The sequence below is a fragment of the Gymnoscopelus microlampas genome (genome assembly GCF_963454915.1).
Source record: "Gymnoscopelus microlampas genome assembly, chromosome: 16".
NCBI lineage: Eukaryota > Metazoa > Chordata > Actinopteri > Myctophiformes > Myctophidae > Gymnoscopelus > Gymnoscopelus microlampas.
In genome coordinates, this window is record NC_139953.1 from 46573065 (window position 1) to 46581431 (window position 8367).

Sequence of the window (8367 nt, forward strand, 5' to 3'; positions counted from 1 at the left end):
CGTACCATGCCCCAAAAAAACGTGCCCAAAAAAAATAATCACCATTACACCACAATAAGATAAGAAGGAGGATTTGTCAACCTTTTCTGCGTCAAGGACCCCCAAAATGACACATATTATCCCACCGACCCCCATTCGAAAAGATATGCCAGGGACTCAACCATTTTGATTTCTTGGGGGTCCCAATCTACACAGTATCATCATCATCAGTGTTCATTTAACTCTGAGAGTGTACAAATGGAACCAAATGGACCCTAACGGGTCCATTTGGTTCCATTTGTACACTCTCAGAGTTACAGACACATAAGGGTCACTTTGGTTCCAAACTATTAATTTAGCTGGGGATCCCCTGGAAAAAAAAACTCAAGGACCACTGGTGGTCCCCGGACCACTGGTTGAGAACCACTGTTGTAAAGGCATTGGTTCTAAACGTGATGGGGTCCTGGTCCCAATGACCCCCCAGGTGTCATTGGGGGGGGGAGGGGGGAGGGGCGGGGGTTCCAGGGGGTCCACCAGCTAAAGTAGTTAGCATGTATATCTGCTACTTTTTGAAAGTTTTAGAAAAATATCGAAAATATATGTCATTCTGAATGGTTTAACAAATGTTCTCTGACACGTACAGTATGAACAGCATAATGTGACCTTATTGTCCCTCCCTGGTTTAAGGCAGTGGTTCTCCAACGTTTTCATGTCAAAGACCCCGGAATTAAGGTGTATTTGACCACGGCCCCCTATGGTCCCTGGCACAAAAGTTTTCAGATGGGGGGGGGGGGGGGGGGGTCCGCGGCCAAATATATATATCAGTTTGGGGGTCCTTGACACAAAAAAAAAAGTTTGAGTAAGGTGAGCGGTGCCCTGTCCTCCATACTGTCAGCTTTAATTGAAGAATAACACTCAGGTTCATCAGCAGTGGCACCAAGCTCCCATTTCTGCTGACTCAGAGTGTGTGTGTGTGTGTGTGTGTGTGTGTGTGTGTGTGTGTGTGTGTGTGTGTGTGTGTGTGTGTGTGTGTGTGTGTGTGTGTGTGTGTGTGTGTGTGTGTGCGTGTGTGGAAACACATTCAAGTGGGTAAACTCGATGGCTGCATATACAGTACATGCTGTGTGTGCGCGTGTGTACGTGCATGCGTGTGTGTGTGTGTGAGAGCACATGCGTGTGCCCAGTTGTGCTGACTATATGAGAATAATCATCATCTCAAACTCTGACACACACACACACACACACACACACACACACACACACACACACACAGGTTTTAATGAGATGGTCCTTTGTGACCAGTACATAAAACAACCTCCTCTGCCCTGTGTGTGTGTGTGTGTGTGTGTGTGTGTGTGTGTGTGTGTGTGTGTGTGTGTGTGTGTGTGTGTGTGTGTGTGTGTGTGTGTGTGTGTGTGTGGAGACACTGGACAATACACACTGACGCAGCAGCTCTCTGCTTCGTCATCCACACAGCAGCCGTCCCACCCGGTGTGTGTGTGTGTGTGTGTGTGTGTGTGTGTGTGTGTGTGTGTGTGTGTGTGTGTGTGTGTGTGTGGATTCCTTCAGACGTTCCACATCCCATCTGACACACACACACACACACACACACACACACACACACACACACACACACACACACACACACACACACACACACACACACACACACTTTGCAGTCAAGCACAGCGTCCATCCTACAACACAAACATAAGGGCACAGTCAGCTCACATTTCGTTGCTGTCGTGCAGAAACCTCTTATCTCCATATTCTAACTTTTGGTGTTTTTTTTTCGTAAATTAACGCCCAACTAGATCATCACAGCATCACACAAAAGCATCAAAAGTAGCAGATCTACAAGCTTGAAACACAGCACGATTTGAATCCTGCAAAGTAACAGTTTGAGACATGTGAGGTTTACACCCGACAGAGACAATATGCACTTCATACGTAAGCATCCAATGCAAGCCTGTGTCAATGTCCCCATGTTGACTTATCAGAGTACCTAAAAGCAGATCCAATTCATCGCCAAACCATAATAAATATAATGCTCATTTTAAAATCAATAAATATATCCTATCCTTCATGAGTTGTCTTTATCTATCTATGAGTTGTCCTGACAGAACTGGGGAAACTATAAGGAACAAACAACAGTCCAGCATGTCTCTCTAACATACCATGACTCTGTCTGCCTTCAAAGGTCCTCTGTCGTCAGTGCAGGTGTGTGCTAATCAATTACCAATCTCAGTTCAGGTGTGTCCATTAGACAGGTGCCCAGTCTCTGGCTCCTCCTCCTACCCAGGACTGGGCAAGGAGGGTATTTCTGTCCAACAGCAACAGTATACATCTTGATGATGACCGTATAGATGTACAGTATACACTACAGTACGATGCAGACCACCGCACCATCTCATAGATTCTCTCTGATATCCAAACACAGTGTCCATTCATGCTGTACTGTATAGGCCTACATGTGCATGTACTGTACTCTCTGATTACACCAGCACACACACACACACACACACACACACACACACACACACACACACACACACACACACACACACACACACAACCTCCATTTACATCTGAGGAAAGAAAGGAGCATTTTTGTTTTGTGGAAGATGGAGGGGGTTGACGTGGATGCGAGCAGGAAGTAATAATGAAATACAAGCCGCAGTAGTAAAGTAATAGTTTCCAGGAACTATGCGTGTGTCGGTTTGTGTGCAAACGCACACGCACACACACATACACGCACGCACACGCACACACACACACACACACACACACACACACACACACACACACACACACACACACACACACACACACACACACACACACACACACACACCAAGCACTGAATCAAGTAAAATCACAGCTAGTTTACAAGCTTGTTTTAAAAGCAACGGCTGTAGATCTGCGCTCTGCGGAGCGCACCTTTCCAGTCAGTAGTAATGCGCTGATGTCTTCATCACTTTTATTTAATGTTGCAGCTGCTTAAAGGCGGGGCTGATTTGAAACACTGTTTTATGTGCTGCTGGGTAGATTAACTTTTAATAATACACCTGATTTATGATGTGTATTAATGAACTAAATCTGCAAAGTAAAGTGCTCAAATAGTGGAGTAAGAACTACAATATTACAATACTATAATACTACAATACAATAGTATCAAAAGAGAGAGAGAGAGAGCATACAGTATGTGTGTATATGTCATTTTACTTATACTGTATCTCATGGAAAAAGCGAAGGAGGCCATCGCTCTATTAAAGAGTGTGGAATATCTTTTTTAAGTTAACAACCACCGGTTTTATAACACAATACAATCTTTTTATTTTATTTTATTACAGAGCCTGCATGTCCAGAGTCTCCCTTTGCCCTTTTCCATTGTATTAGTTACAGAAATAAAAAACACCATAAAAAAGTAATGACCTATAATGTGTTTTAACAATTTCCACACAAACACTGCATGGCATAACGCACACTTCAGCCAGCTCAGTGCAGCTCACAGCTCTCACTGTATCAATGAAACATGTAGAGAACAGAACGCGCGCGCTCGTGTGTGTGTGTGTGTGTGTGTGTGTGTGTGTGTGTGTGTGTGTGTGTGTGTGTGTGTGTGTGTATTACTATATTTTGTGAGGACCAAACGTCCCCACACGTATGGTAGAATAGGAGAAACTTTCTTGGTCCTCACAAGAGAATTTTTTATTTTATGGTTGAAAAAAAGATTTTTAGAGATACGTTTACAATTAGAAAAAGATTCCGGTTGAGGTTAGGTTTAGGATTAGACCTTTAGAGGTTAGGTTTAGGATTAGACCTTTAGAGGTTAGGTTTAGGATTAGACCTTTAGAGGTTAGGTTTAGGATTAGACCTTTAGAGGTTAGGTTTAGGATTAGACCTTTAGAGGTTAGGTTTAGGATTAGACCTTTAGAGGTTAGGTTTAGGATTAGACCTTTAGAGGTTAGGTTTAGGATTAGACCTTTAGAGGTTAGGTTTAGGATTAGACCTTTAGAGGTTAGGTTTAGGATTAGACCTTTAGAGGTTAGGTTTAGGATTAGACCTTTAGAGGTTAGGTTTAGGATTAGACCTTTAGAGGTTAGGTTTAGGATTAGACCTTTAGAGGTTAGGTTTAGGATTAGACCTTTAGAGGTTAGGTTTAGGATTAGACCTTTAGAGGTTAGGTTTAGAGGGTTGGGGTTAGATTTTCCCCTATGTTATACTTAGTTGTGTGGCGATGTCAAACACCGGAAAATAGCCGATCTACAAGCTCACAACGTGTCGCAGCGCGACACGTTGTGAGCTTGTAGATCAAGTCACCACAGAGGTTGTGGGTTCGAGTCCACCGTGGTGCATCCGGCTTTGTCAAGCGTCTACAGCATGGGTCTTCAAGAGGGAGGTCCGGGACCCCTAGGGGGTCCTCAGAGTTACTACAGGGGGTCCCCCAAATCTTTGTGTGAGATGATTATTTGTTTTAACATTAACCACTTCAACCCTAGAATCCCTTTTCTGAGGAGAACTTTAGCCAAAAATAGCAGATCTACAAGCTCACAACGCCTCGCAGCTGTAGATCTGCTATTTTTGGCAAAGAGTTATAGGTGTAGAGGGAAAAAAGAGCAGCAAAAGTTTATCTGAAATACAATTTTATACAATATAGAGGGGGTCCCTCCCTGTTTCATCTCTCTCTCAGCTAGGGGGTCCTTGGCCTGAAAATGTTGAAGACCCCTGGTCTACAGTGTAGACTCTACACGAACACAATTGGCCCGTGTTCGGGGGAGGGAAGCCGGGCGGGGAGGAGGGTGATAATGGTCATTAAACGTACTCCTACAGGCTGGGGGGGAAGGGCACCTGTCAGCAGGGAGTGTTGGGCGGGAGGAGTAGGACGAAGGCTCTACGTCCTCCTGGTGGGGGCTCCTCACTGGCAGGTGAGTCAGTGGGATACGACAGCAGTGACGACACAGAAATGTGTGTGGAGAAGAATCCATTAGCATGACGACTAAATTGGGGAGAAAAAGGGGTAACAAATAATTGGCTAAATACTTAAAAGGAATTAGGCATTTAGAGGTTAGGTTTATAGGGGTTGGGATTATAGAGTTTTCCATATTTTCCATATCACACACATCAAATAATAGGCGATCTACAAGCTCACAATGCATCACTGTGCTATTTTCTGGGTGCTGTTCGGCTGTTATCAGCCATGTTCAATGCCGTACAAAAATGTTGATGCGCAAGTATAGTAATATAAATCTGTGTGTGTGTGTGTGTGTGTGTGTGTGTGTGTGTGTGTGTGTGTGTGTGTGTGTGTGTGTGTGTGTGTGTGTGTGTGTTTGTATTACTATATTTGCAAGGACAAAGTATAGAAGAATTTGAAGAAATCTACATTGTGAGGACCGTTTTCCTGGTCCTCACAAGACAAATGGTTGTTTTATAGTTAAAAAAAACGATTTTTCGAAATACGTTTACAATCAGAAAAACATTCAGGTTAGGATTAGACATTTAGAGGTTAGGTTTAGGGATTGGAATTAGCGTTAAACATGATTCATACTTAGTTGCGCGCGCACTGTCATGCACCGGAAAATAGCTGATCTATAAGCTCACAACGCGTCGCAGCGCGACGCGTTGTGGGCTTGTAGATCAGCTATTTTCCGGCTTTAGGCTTACGGTTAAAAATGTCAAAATATATATATTTTTAAATGGCATTCATAAAATGGCTGTCCTAAAGGGTTGATGTCCTCATAAGTATAGTCATATAAACCTGTGTGTGTGTGTGTGTGTGTGTGTGTGTGTGTGTGTGTGTGTGTGTGTGTGAGTGTGCATGTTTTAAGCGTCTAGTGTAACAGAGGCATTCCAGCAGTGAGAGGCCGATGGCCCGCTGCCACACGCTGCAACCACCTCCAGACAAATTACACATTCTTCCCCTCCGCTAACTTCTCCTCCACAAGACCTCCTTCACACTCCCTTCCTCCGTGTGCGTGTGCGTGTGCGTGTGTGTGTGTGTGTGTGTGTATTGCTATATTTGTGAGGGCCAACAGGTATAGTAGAATTTCAGAAAAAAATATACTGAGCAATGGTGGAAAAAGTACTCAATTTCTTTTAGTTAAGAAAAAGTAGCAATATTGCAATGTAGAAATACTCTGTTACAAGTAAAAGACTGGAATTCAAAATTAACTTGAGTAAAAGTACTAAAGTATTGGCATCAAAATGTACTTAAAGTACCAAAAGTAGAAAGTACTCATTATGCAGAATGTCTAATTTTGCACGTTTTCAAATGTATAAAATAAAATAAAAACTTAGTAAATAGCGGATCTGCAAACTCACAATGCGTCGCATTGCGACGCATTGTGAGCTTGTAGATCTGCTATTTTCAAATGGCCGAAATGTATATAGGGCTGAAGTGGGTAATGTATGTTTTGTAATAATAATCGAAATCTACAAAGTAACTAGTAACTAAAGTTTTCATATAATCGTAGTGGAGTAAAAAGTACAATATTTGCCTCTGAGATGTAGTGGAGTAGAAGTAAAAGTACTGAAAACTGGATATACTCCAGTAAAGCAAAAAATCCTAATAATTTTACAGTAATTGAGTCAATATACGTATGTGTGTGTGTGTGTGTGTGTGTGTGTGTGTGTGTGTGTGTGTGTGTGTGTGTGTGTGTGTGTGTGTGTGTGTGCGTGTGTGTGTGGGCGAGCGGCTGGCATGTCTGTACTGTGTGGAATGGCGTGATTGTAACAAAGCAAGGTGTTTCTGAGAGAATTATCGGCCTCTCCCTGCTCTCCAATCTTATATAAATTATACTGGTATATTAACCTTCAGTGCTGCAGCTGATAAGTAACACTGGACTGATAAACCCTCTGTTAAACACCGCGTGACTGGACCGCCTGTGTGTGTGTGTGTGTGTGTGTGTGTGTGTGTGTGTGTGTGTGTGTGTGTGTGTGTGTGTGTGTGTGTGTGTGTGTGTGTGTGTGTGTGTGTGTGTGTGTGTGTGTGTGTGTGTGTGTGTGTGCAAGGCTGAAAACCTGAATGAGAAGTGTGTGTATGTGTAATGCGAGAGAGAGAGAGAGAGAGAGAGAGAGAGAGAGAGAGAGAGACAGAGAAAGAGACAGATAAACAGAGAGAAAGGGAGAGATCGAGAGAGACAGAAAGAGAGACAGAAAGAGACAGACAGACAGACAGAGAGAGAGAGGGAGAGATTGAGAGAGACAGAAAAAGAGACAGACAGACAGAGAGAGAGAGGGAGAGATTGAGAGAGACAGAAAGAGAGACAGAAAGAGAGACAGAAAGAGACAGACAGACAGACAGACAGAGAGAGAGGGAGAGATCGAGAGAGACAGAAAGATAGACAGAAAGAGACAGACAGACAGACAGAGAGAGAGGGAGAGATTGAGAGAGACAGAAAGATAGACAGAAAGAGACAGACAGACAGACAGACAGAGAGAGAGGGAGAGATCGAGAGAGACAGAAAGAGACAGACAGACAGACAGAGAGAGAGAGAGGGAGAGACCGAGAGAGACAGAAAGAGCGTCAGACAGACAGAGACAGCGGGAGAGATCGAGAGAGACAGAATAGAGACAGGGAGATATATATATAGAGACAGGGAGATATATATGTATATCTCCCTGCTCTTAAATGGTCAGCAGAGCCTTAAATGCCAAGATCAAATATGATATTCACACTTGTATTTACATTTGATGAATAAAATGTTCTCAATGTATTCATATCTGACTGAAATAGTGAAACTATCAGATCCACAGAGCAGGCTCACAGAGCTTCGCATCATGACGTGTTGTGAGCTTGAGAAGGGTAATTAAAAGTGTCTCTCTGTGCCTTTCTCTAAACCAGTGGTTTTCAACCTTTTTCGCATCAAGGACCCCCAAATTGACAAGTATTAGCCCAGGGACCCCCATTTGAAAAGATATGCCAGGGACTTTGGGGTCCCAATCTACACTGTATCACCATCATCAGTGTTCATGTAACTCTGAGAGTGTACAAATGGAACCAAATGGACCCTAACGGGTCCATTTGGTTCCATTTGTACACTCTCAGAGTTACAGACATATAAGGGTCAATTTGGTTTCTAACTATTAATTTGGCTGGGGACCCCCTGGAACCCTCTCAAGGACCACTGGTGGTCCCCGGACCACTGGTTGAAAACCACTGCTCTAAACCAAACATGAAAGAGAAACAGACGTCACGTCATAGGTTTACACATGTAAAGAAGAGGGTGAAATTATATATGTTTTCATTCTCAATTCAATTAAATTCAAACTACTTTATTTTCCTTTCCGAACTTGGTTTTGTGCAGTGGTTAAAAGACAATACATAGATATATATTCTCAGGAAAAGGTAAGAATAATAGAGATAGAATCAGAGCAGGGTGGAAAAAAAGT